Below are 12,914 nucleotides of genomic sequence, written 5' to 3' on the forward strand. Positions count from 1 at the left end.
ACAGCTGTCAACACCCACACACTTTGTATATGAATATTGTTACATCTTACATAAGTTTGTTATGCTGCGGGGAGCTGCCCGTGAGAACGGGGTCCTTTGTCCGAAGGACACAGCTCTGGGAGCTGCCTCAGTCCTTGAGGGTTTGCTTGCAAACATAGCTCTCTGTCCCGCCACCCCAGAGATTAGGCGCTTATTTACTGCAGGCACCTGGAGTTCTGTGCAAACTTCTCATGCACAGAGAAATGTTATCTGGTGTAAGAAATAATAACAGGGAGCCATTCCCATGCTCTCAAGATTTCTTGTGACTGTTTGTAAGATGTATAGGCTAACCAAGAAAAAATGTCAACTGTTTTGTCTCTCTCACGCTTTTCTGTATAAATATGAGATGTTGAATAAAGTTGGTGTCAGACTGCGTCCCTTCGTGGTGACGTGTCTGAACCTCTCGACCCCATCTTTGTAGTCTCTTGCTTTAGTTTCTTTCTTAGCCCCGCCGTGCACGTTCTCGGGACCTGATCGACTTTGCCGGCTGGCTCCGGCATTATGCAATAAAAAGAAACATAAATAAGAATAAATAAAAGAAAAATAAAATAAGTTTTTTCTGAAACTGTGTCCTGTGTTTGCATCTTTACGTGCACACAAATACTCTTAACACTACTGCCCATGTCCAACCCCACTAAGAAACCCCAGACCCTTCCAACTGCTTCTTACCATAAAGTGTAAATTTTTTAGCTTAGATTTTATGATAATATGATTTTGCCTACTACTTGAGGTAGTTAGGAGGAAAAAATATGGTAATGGATAAGGAACTGTGTACGTTTAAGCTATGACTGTTTATCAAGTTAGTTGAATTTCAAGTGTATTTGCAGTTGAATATGATCTATAGTGCTAAATGTAATTATTTTCAAGATTAGTATATACTATTTCCATTATTAGTGAAATGAGATATTATATCAAAAGAACTTATATCAAATCCTCAATAATATGTAATTGATATTAAGTGAAAATCTTTCTCCTGGATTTTACTTAGGAATCTATGTTTTACTTACTTTATTGAAAATCAATCTAGTTACCAAGAACATAAAATATTCCAAGCACAGATTAATAATTATAAAACAAGCAGTTTAAAAAAGTAATCTCCATAAGTAATCAAGAGAGAATACCCAAAGGTAGTTACTTTTATAGTTTCAGAGGTATTCAAAGAAAATATTACCTTCATCCAGATTTTTTGAAGGTCTGAAATAAAGCTTTTATTACAAAGTAAAGAAAGTAACCTAAAAGTAAGGAATTGTCTCAAATAAATTGAAATGCTTGTATCTTAGCTTTCAATTAATTTTTGAGTACATATAAAAAGCTATTGGAATATTAAAAAAAAATAAGATTAATGATATTCCCCTGTGTCTTGATGGCCATGAAGTAAAATCACCAGATTGTTAATGAAAGATAATAAGACCATTCCAAATACAATCAAGGTAGCTAACTAAGAGAATGCTGAACGAACACATCAAAAATGCAACTACATATGGAGAACTGTCACTGAAAATAGTGAAAATTCTCACAGAAAATCTGGAGACTGGCAGAAAGTCTCTTCTACAACAAAGGCTATTTAAAAAGAAAAGAAAAGAAAAAAAAAAAAGATCAGCACTGACACTGGTAGGAAGGGAGGAAAATCAGTTTGGTCAGGACCCTCACTCCTGGCAGGCTCAGGGACCCTCCCGGGGTAGGGAAGGAATTCCAGCCACGTTTGGCACCCCAGCCCTAGGCTCCAAAACCAAAAACGCGAGTTCCCTCAGCTGGTTTGAAAGCCGGTGGAGCTGCTGAGGGCTGTGAGAAGCCCAGACTCCAACCTAGCAGAGCATCCACACATGTGGTTTACTCCCACTCAGCACTCGGATAAGCTGCAAAACGGGAGGACGCATTTGCAGATGATGTGTCCAACAAAAGGCGAGTATCCAAAATACATAAACAGCTCATACAACTCAATATCAAAGAAGCAAGCAACCCAGTTAAAAGAAATGGGTTTTCCAAAGAAATATAAAAGACATATTTTTTCACAGACATACAAATGGCTAGCAGGCACATGAAAAGATGATCAACATCACTAATTATTAGAGAAATGCATATTAAAACCACAGATTAAAACCATCAGAATGCTTATCCTCAAAAAGCCTACAGATAACAAATGTTGGCAAAGAATGTTAAAAAACTGAACTCTATACACTGTTCATAGGAATGTATATTGGTGCAGCAACTATAGAAAATAGTATGGAGATTCCTCAAAAAACGAATAAATAATAAGGATATACAGTACAGGGAAATACAACAATTATCTTGTAACTACTTTTAATGGAGTATAATCTGTAAAAATACTGAATCACTATACTGTACACCTGAGACTAATGTAATATTGTAAATCAATTTTACTTCAAAATATTAAAAATAAAAGTAAAACAGTTTAAAAAACAAACATAGGAAAAAAGAAACAAAACAAAATGAAGAATAAAAATCACATGACTGTCTCAAGAGACACAAAAAAATCATTTGACAAAATTCAACATTTATTTCCAATAAAAACTTTCATCAAAGTTGTTATAGAGGGAATATAACTCAACATAAATAAGGTTATTTATGACAAACGCACAGTTAACATCATACTCAATGGTGAAAACTGAAAGGTTTTCTTCTAATGTCAGGAATAAAATAAGGATGCCCACTCTGGCCATTTCTGTTTAAGATAGCATTGGGGACTTCCCTGGTGATACAGTGGATAGCAATCAGGTTGCAATGCATGCAACAGGGCTTCAATCCCTGTTCCAGAAAGATTCCACATGGCATGGAGCAACTAAGCCTAGGCGCCACAATGACTGAGCCCACACGTGGCAACTACTGAAGCCCCTGTGTCTAGAGCCTGTGCTCTACAAGGGAGCCCACTGCGATGAGAAGCCCGTGCACCAAACAGGGCAGCAGCCCCTGCTCGCCACAGCTAGAAGAAGCCTGTGCAGAGCAACAAAGCCCCAGCACGGCCAAAAATAAACATATTTTTTAAAAAAGATAATACTGAAAGTCCTAGCCATAACAATCAGACAAGGGAAAGAATAAAAGGCATCCAAACTGGAAAGGCATCCAAAAGTGTCACTATTTGCAGATGAAACGTTACTAAATATGATGGCGATTTAGTTGCTAAGTCATAGGCAGAACCTGAAGAGGAACTCAAAAGCCTCTTGATGAAAGCGAAAGAGGAGAGTGAAAAAGTTGGCTTAAAGCTCAACATTCAGAAAATGAAGATCATGGCATCCGGTCCCATCACTTCATGGGAAATAGATGGGGAAACAGTGGAAACAGTGTCAGACTTTATTTTTGGGGGTCCAAAATCACTGCAGATGGTGACTGCAGCCATGAAATTAAAAGACGCTTGCTCCTTGGAAGGAAAGTTATGACCAACCTAGATAGCATATTCAAAAGCAGAGACATTACTTTGCCAACAAAGGTTCATCTAGTCAAGGCTATGGTTTTTCCTGTGGTCATGTATGGATGTGAGAGTTGGACTGTGAAGAAGGCTGAGTGCCAAAGAATTGATGCTTTTGAACTGTGGTGTTGGAGAAGACTCTTGAGAGTCCCTTGGACTGCAAAGAGATCCAACCAGTCCATTCTGAAGGAGATCAGCCCTGGGATTTCTTTGGAAGGAATGATGCTAAAGCTGAAAGTCCAGTACTTTGGCCACCTCATGCAAAGAGTTGACTCATTGGAAAAGACTCTGATGCTGGGAGGGACTGGGGGCAGGAGGAGAAGGGGACGACAGAGGATGAGATAGCTGGATGGCATCACTTACTCGATGGACATGAGTCTGAGTGAACTCCGGGAGTTGGTGATGGACAGGGAGGCCTGGCGTGCTGCGATTCATGGGGTCGCAAAGAGTCGGACACGACTGAGCGACTGATCGGATCTGATCTGATCCAACTCTTGTGACCCCATGGACTGCAGCCCACCAGGGTCCTCTGTCCATGGGATTCTCCAGGCAAGAGTACTGGAGTGGGTTGTCATTTCCTTCTCCAGGGGATCTTCCTGACTCAGGGACCGAACCTGTGTCTCTACCATTGCAGATGAATTCTTTACCACTGAGCCATCAGGAAAGCAATATACAAAACTCTAAAATCTCCACGAGAAAAATATTAGAACTGTACGTGAATTAAGTACATATGCAGCATATACAATTAATACCCTAAAATCTGTTGCTTTGGTATACTAACAATGGACCGTCAAAAGAGAAAGAAAGAAAACAATTCTCCTTAAAATCACACAAAAAAAGAATAAAGTGCCTAGGAATAAACTTAATTAAGGAGGTTAAAGACCTATACTCTGAAAGCGATACAATTCTGATGAAGAAAACTGAAGGTAATACATATATCTAAATGGAAAGATATACCGTGTTCATCAACTGGAGTAATTAATATTGCTAAACTGTCCATACTATCCAAAGAAGTGTACAGATTTAATGTAATTCCTGTCAAAATCTTCACGACATTTTTCACAGAACTAGAACAAATAATCCCAAAATTTACATGAAATCACTAAAGACCTCAAATAGCAAAAGCAATCCTGAGGAAAATAAAGAGCAAAACCGGAGTACTATGCTCTCTGACTTCAGACTATGCTACAAAGTTACAGTAATCAAAACAGTATGGAAGGGCACAAAAACAGATACATAAATCAATGGGACAGAATAGTGAGCCCATAAATAAATAAACCCACATGCCCGTGGTTAATTAATCTTCAATAAAAATATGCAATGGGAAAATAGTAGGCTCTTTAATAAGTGGTGCTGGGAAAGCTCAGCGATTAAGTCTGAAAGAATGATATTAGGCCATTTTCTCTCGCCACATATAAAAATAAACTCAAAATGGATTAAGACTCAAAAGGTAAGACTAAAAACCATAAAACTCACAGAAGGAAACACAGGCAGCACACTCTTTGACATAAGTCTTAGCAATAATTTTCTGCATCTGCCTCCAGGAAAGGGAGAAAAAAAAAGCAAAATAAAGAAATGGGAGACAATTAAAAGCTTTGCACTGCAAGTTAAACTGTCAATAAAATGAAAGAACAACCTAGTGAACAGGAGGAAATATTTGCAAATGATGTCTGATAAAGTCTTAATATCCAAAACATAGGGCTTCCCCAGTGGCTTGGCAGTAAAGAATCGGTCTGCAATGCAGAAGACACAGGAGACACAGTTTCGATCCTTGTGTTGGGAAAATCCCCTGGAGGAAGGCATGACAGCTCACTCCAGTATTCTTGCCTGGAGAATCCCATGGACAGAGGAGCTTGGCAGGCTACTGTCCACAGAACAGCAAAAAGTAGGACACAACTGAAGCAACAGCATGCATGCACGCATCCAAAGTATAAGCAGCTTATGCAGCTCAGTACCAGAAAAAGGCAAACAACCCGTTGTAAAAACGGGCAGAAGACCCAAATAGACGCTTTTCCAAAGAAAACATACTGACGGCCAACGGGCACATGAAAATATGCTCAACATCATTAATCATCCGGGAAATGTAAATCAGAACTACCGTGAGGTACAGCCTCACACTTGTCAGAATGGCTACTGTGAAGAAGTCAGGAAAAAACAAATGTTACTGAGGATGCAGAGAAAATGGAGCTCCAGGACACTGCTGGTGGAATGTAAGTTGGTACAGATGCTATAAGAAACAGTGAAGCGCCTATTCTTAAATATAAAACTGCCACATAATCTGCAATTTCACTGCTGGATATATTTCTAAGGAAAAAAACACACTAAATAGAAAAAACATATGCACCCGTGTTCATAGGAGCATTATTTACAATAGCCAACACATGCAAGTAATCTAAGTGTCCATCAAGAAATGAAGGATGAAGATGCGGTGTATACATAATAGAATAATACTCAGGCATAAAAAAGAATGAAATTTTGTCATTTACTACATGGATGGATGTGGAAGGTATTATGCTTAATAAAATGTCAGACAGAAAAAGGCAAATACCATTTTCTCTTATATGTGAGTCTAAAAAATAAAACAAACAAGTGAATATAAGAAAACCATAACAGACTCAGAGATATAGAGAGCTAACTACTAGTTACATGTGGGGAGAGAGATATGGGAAAGGTCAAGATAGGTGTAGAGGATTAAAAAGTACAAGCTACTAACTATAACATAAATAAGATACAAGGATATAATGTACAGCACAGAGAATATAACCAATATGTTATAATTACTTTAAATCAACTATAATCTGTAAAAATATTGAACCACTCTCTTGTACACCTGAAACTAATATTGAATAACAACCATACTTCAGTTTAAAAATAGGAAAAATAAAAGAATTGGAGAAAAAACAAAAAATAAGAACAACAGAGACAAAAAAACTACCCAAGAGACAGAAGACACGCTGGTGGTTGCTGTGGTCTGAGAGGAGTGGGGAAACGGAAGCTACTGCTCAGTGGATAATCACTATGTGGGTAGCAAAGTAATTGCACACCATTGTAAATACCCCCTAAATGCTACTGAACTGTTCACTTTAAAATGGTTAATTTATGCTATGTGAATTTCACCTCAGTTATAAAATAAAGAATAAAAACCAGGAGAAAGGAAGACAGTGCTAATATAGATGAAAAACACTGGCCATGATTTAATAATACGTGTAAGAGAGTTTATACACTATTTTGCAAGTGTTAGAAATTTTACATAAAAATTAAGTGAAAGCAAGAAAAACAAAACCTTTGAAAAAATCAGTGAGCGTTTTTGTGGCAGAGACATAGTTCTTTAATTTTATCCCAGATATCCATTTGTCAAACTAAAAAATAACTTATTCCAACTTCCCTCACAGCTCTGTGACTAAACCATGTGACTAAATGTGGGCCAATGAGTTGTTAGCAAAAATGTTATGTGGGTCTCCAAAAAGTAAGGAGATAACCTCAAGATAATAAGAACCTCTTATTCTTATTGCTTGCCTGCAATGTAGACATGATATCTAGAGCCCCAGCAGCCTTATGTATCCAGGAGCTCTACAGTCACAAATTCAACCAACTTGGGATTTAATATATGTATTTTTAATTAAGACATTTTTAAAAAACAAAGCTTGAATGTTGCACAGGCTGGCAACTATTTATAGAGCATTTACATTTTATTAAATATTAAGTATTCTAAGTAACCTAGAGGTGGTTTAAAGTATATGAGAGGATATGTGTAGGTTATAGGCAAATATTGCACCATTTTAAGTAAGAGACTTGAGCACCCACAGATTTTGGTATCTGTAGGGGGTCCCAGAATGAATCCCCCAAGGAAACTGAGGAATGACTACTGAGATACAGAGCAGAAACATAGAAACTAGGATGCCTGACGCACAGAGGAAAATCTGAACCATTCCTGAACTATCAACGTTCAGGCTTAGCTTATGAAAGAAGGAAATTGCTGTCTTGTTTATACCACTACTATTTGTGAGATTTTTTTTCTGGTGCATGGGTGTGTGTTTCTAAACCTAACCCTATCTACTGCTTTTTTAATTTCTAACTGGAAATTTCTCTTGCTAATAATTCATATATAAACAGTTCTATGTGGTTTCAAGCAACATTATATGCTTCAAACATATATTTCTTTCCCAATTCTTTAGTAGGCAGTGTAAAGAAGAAACAGAAATTTATCAACTAAGACTGTAGAGAAAACTTCACTAACAGGATCATGTATAAGTGGGGAAAATACATGGATTCGTTCAGTTCAGTTCAGTTCTGTTCAGTCGCTCAGTCGTGTCCGACTCTTTGCGACCCCATGAATCGCAGCACGCCAGGCCTCCCTGTCCATCACCAACTCCCAGAGTTCACTCAAATTCACATCCATGGAGTCGGTGATGCATCCAGCCATCTCATCCTCTGTCATCCCCTTCTCCTCCTGCCCCCAATCCCTCCCAGCATCAGAGTCTTTTCCAATGAGTCAACTCTTCGCATCAGGTGGCCAAAGGACTGGAGTTTCAGCCTCAGCATCATTCCTTCCAAAGAAATCCCAGGGCTGATCTCCGGATTACATGATTGCAAACATAAGTCACGTGTTTTTGTTTTTTTCCCCCAGGTTCTCGACAAAGACGTGCAGAAACCTCTGTGACAAACTGAGACAATCCGCCCTTCCCAGTATCAAACGCTGGCTGGAATTAAACGGGATTGGGGTTATCGGGTCTCCTAATTTCTAATTATGCACCAATTAACAGAGAATGAAAATTATTAAAAAGTTTTCCTTTTGTGTGTCTTTCTTCTTCCTAAGAGAAAGAATTCCTAGACTTATTTCTCTTACTTTTTCCAGCCTCAATACGGTATTTCCCGGGAAGTCCATTGTCCTTATTACCAATGGTCCTGGGGTGAGGGTGAGAAAGTGATCTTTCAAAACACCATTCAGGACCCTCTTTCTTAGACCATGAGCCCACTGACATTCTAAAATGTCAACATTAACAGATAAAATCCCTCAGTGTAATAAAATGCTTTATATAGGCCATTAAAATTCAATGTTCAGATGAAACAAAAAATATGTATGTGAAACATTTTTCATATGTGGCTTTTTAAATCCTAGAACTATATTTTTTAATGGGACGAAAAGGTATTCTATTATCCTCCATTCCACTTTTCAAGACAGTTCATTGAAAAGAGCTGACCTAGAACTCACTCTAAGAATTTTATGGCTATTTAAGGCTATTTAAGAAATGCTGCAATTTCAGAGCTTAGTCCAATATTCTATATGATAAAAGGTAAAGGTCGGATGCGCTAGACACTTCGGTACAGAACAGCTCTCAAGCTATTAACAGCAAACTGAGAAATTTTCAGGGAATCTGTAAGGTTAAATTGTTTCATAAAACTACTTAGACATTTTTTATCTTTTTCATTTTACTGACATTTGCACTCTGAAAGTACAAAAACCAGTGGGTGAAAACGCTGCTGTCTTAGTCTGAATCAAGGCAGTAGCACCAAACTATACGAGCACGCCTTGCTTTCTTCACCTCCACATCCACACACCCTCAGTCAAAAAAGAAAAGGAAAGAGCCAGTTTCACTTAAGATGTCTTCGATGAAATAGGAAAATAACTAGTTTTTTAAATACTGAGAATTTAGGGAAACAATCTGCTACAATGTGGCTCTCCAGAAACTTTTCTTATGAGTTTAATAAGTAATGTGGTATCAACAAAGTAACTTTAAAAATACTGCACAATGAAATGTATCACCATTTGGAAGATCTGCATAATTAAGTGAACCAATATTCACCAAATGACCGAAAAATATTCTAAAATCATGTGACTTTGTAAGAGGAAAAAAATCTCATTAATATTGTTTTAGATTCCTCATTGCAATTTACTTTTAAGAACCTACAACTTGTTGAATTTTGGTACATCAAAATACAATTGTCTGCAAAAGTTACAAAAAAAGTTCTACTTTAATACTTGTTTTGAACATTGGAATTTATTCCTACAATCATCACTGGATGGACGCAGAAAACTGCAGCCAGCTGCAATGAGCCGTGTAGGAATGCATAAAACCCACGCGCGTGTCTCACAAGAATATCGAGATGCACCTACGCACGTCCGATGTCCCAGTGTTCCATTAGATTCCCCACCGCCCTCCTACCACCGCTGCACAGAAATCCACGAGGTGCAACCCTTCCGGCTGCTAAGGACACGGGCCCCACCCTCTCCCCTCGTTAGTCTTCCCCATTTCCTCTCTGTCGACCTTGTGCTTTTCCTGCGCCTGTGTTCTCCTTTCTTACTTGATCTCTCTTCTCTCATTTTTCTGTCTCTCTTGTTTTCTTCCTTTTGCTCTTAGCGTGGTAGACCTGGGAGCAGGTAGGCAGCCTGGCCAGGGTGCCAGACCTGGACAAACTATCGGTCTTTCCCCAGGTACTGTGGGATATTATAGTATCTACTCATTTGTTATATTTAATGAGTAAAACTGTACTACCATTTTACTAGATGCCAGCCTGGTTTTGTTGTTGTTGTTCCTGTTGTGTGGGTTTCTTTCTTTGTTTTTTTTAACTTTTAATTTTCCTATCCATTTTAAAACTAAATTCCTATCTAGTTCTTTGTATCTCACTAAGAAATTTTGAAGTGCTATATCCATTCCCAACCTCCTTTTCAGGTAATTTTTTCCTGAGCTTTTTAGGAATGCATGCATGTCATTATTGCAGAACCGACTGTATGCCTTCCAAAGAATTTTTCATATACTTCTCTGAATATTACCTGTTCTCCATAAACTTCATCCAGATTTACTTCATATACTCAACCAAGACACTGTACCGTAACATCTTCCATGCAGAAGCAGAAATGTGAATCCATTGCATTCTATTAGGAAATAATAAACACAATGAAAGAAAACCCACAGATTGGGGGAGAATATTTGCAAATCGTGTGACCAACAAAGGATTAGTCTCCAAAATTACAAACAGCTCATGAAGTCTAACACCATCAAAGCAAACAACCCAGACAAAACATGGGAAGAAGGCTTTTAAACAGACTTTGCTCCAGAGAAGATATACAGATGGCCAAGAGGCACATGAAATGATATTCAATGCCACTAATTAGAGAAATGCAAATCAAGACTACAATGAGCTATCACTTCACATCAGTCAAATGACTATCATCAAAAATCCACAAACAATAAATACTGGACAGGGTGTGGTGAGAAAGGTACCTGTCTACACTGTTGGTGGGAATGTACACTCGTGCTGTGGAGAGCCGTATGGAGGCTCCTTAATAAACTAAAAACAGAGCTACCATGCGTGCTGCACTGAGTTGCTTGAGTCATGTCCAACTCTGTGCAGCCCCTAGACTGTAGCCCACCAGGCTGCTCTGTCCAAGGTTTCCTCCAAGCAAGAATAATGGAGTGGGTTTCCATTTCCTACTCCAGGGGATCTTCCTTAACCAGGGATCACACCTGCATCTCTTGCATCTCCTGCATTGGCAGGAGGGTTCTTGACCACGTGTGCCATCAGGGAAGCCCAAAGAGTTACCATATGACCCTGCAGTCCCAGTCCTGGGCATGTATCTAGAGAAAAACATGATCTAGAAGGACACATACGCCCCAGTGTTCATTGCAGATGTTTACAGTAGCCAAGACACGGAACAACCTAAATGTCCATTGACAGAGGGATGGATAAAGAGATGTGGTACATAAATATCAGTCATTAAAAGAAAGAAAGAATGTCATTTTCAGCAATATGGATGGACTTAGAGAGTGTGGTACTGAGTGAAGTAAGTCAGACTGAGAAGTATAAATATCATATGACATCCCTTATGTGTGGAATCTAAAAAGAAATGATACAAACGAACTTACAAAACAGAAATTCACAGAGTTAGAGAACAAACTTACGGTTGCCCAGGGGAGGGATGAGGGGTAGGGATAGTTAGGGAGTTTGGGATGGATGTGGTCACACTGGTATATTTAAAACAGACAACCTGGAGGGACCTACTGTATAGCACATGGAACTCTGCTCAGTGTTATGTGGAGCCTGGATGGGAGGGGAGTCTGGGGAAGCATGGATGCATGCACACGTATGGCTAAGTCCCTTCACTGTTCACCTGAAACCGTCACAACATTGTTAGTCAGCTATATGCCGATGCAAATTTAAAAGTTTAAAAAATAAAATAAAAATGTACAAGCCATAAAAAATAGATAAAACACTTGTGAAAATGTACCAGGTTATCATTCTCAGGAATTTTTTGTTTTGGAAAGCATGGTTATGTTTCATAAAAAGTTAACTGCATGAGTATATTATTGTTATTTTCAGTTCAGTCGCTCAGTCATGTCTGACTCTTTGCAACCCCATGAATCACAGCACGCCAGGCCTCCCTGTCCATCACCAACTCCCGGACTTCACCCACACTCATGTCCATCGAGTCGGTGATGCCATCCAGCCATCTCATCCTCTGTCATCCCCTTCTCCTCCTGCCCCCAATCTCTCCCAGCATCAGAGTCTTTTCCAATGAGTCAACTCTTCACATGAGGTTGCCGAAGTACTGGAGTTTCAGCTTTAGCATCATTCCTTCCAAAGAAATCCCAGGGCTGATCTCCTTCAGAATGGACTGGTTGGATCTCCTTGCAGTCCAAGGGACTCTCAAGAGTCTTCTCCAACACCACAGTTCAAAAGCATCAATTCTTCATCGCTCAGTCTTCTTCACAGTCCAACTCTCACATCCATACATGACCACAAGAAAAACCATAGCCTTGACTAGACAAACCTTTGTTGGCAATGTAATGTCTCTGCTTTTCAATATGCTGTCTAGGTTGGTCATAACTTTCCTTCCAAGGAATAAGCGTCTTTTAATCTCATGGCTGCAGTCACCATCTGCCGTGATTTTGGAGCCCAAAAAAATAAAGTCTGACACTGTTTCCACTGTTTCCCCATCTATTTGCCCTGAAGTGATGGGACCGGATGCCATGATCTTCATTTTCTGAATGTGGAGCTTTAAGCCAACTTTTTCACTCTCCTCTTTCACTTTCATCAAAAGGCTCTTCAGTTCCTCTTCACTTTCTGCCATAAGGGTGGTGTCATCTGCATATCTGAGGTTATTGATATTTCTCCCAGCAATTTTGATTCCAGTTTGTGTTTCTTCCAGTCCAGCGTTTCTCATGATATACTCTGCATAGAAGTTAAATAAGCAGGGTGACAATATACAGCCTTGACGTACTCCTTTTCCTATTTGGAACCAGTCTGTTGTTCCATGTCCAGTTCTAGCTGTTGCTTCCTGACCTGCATACAGATTTCTCAAGAGGCAGGTCAGGTCGTCTGGTATTCCCACCTCTTTCAGAATTTTCCACAGTTTATTGTGATCCACACAGTCAAAGGCTTTGGCATAGTCAATAAAGCAGAAATAGATGTTTTTCTGGAACTCTTGTGCTTTTCCCATGATCCAGCAGAT

This window comes from Bos grunniens, chromosome 14, assembly GCF_055505025.1.
Source record: "Bos grunniens cultivar Pamir isolate PY7600 chromosome 14, Bosgru_T2T1.0, whole genome shotgun sequence".
NCBI classification, from domain to species: domain Eukaryota; kingdom Metazoa; phylum Chordata; class Mammalia; order Artiodactyla; family Bovidae; genus Bos; species Bos grunniens.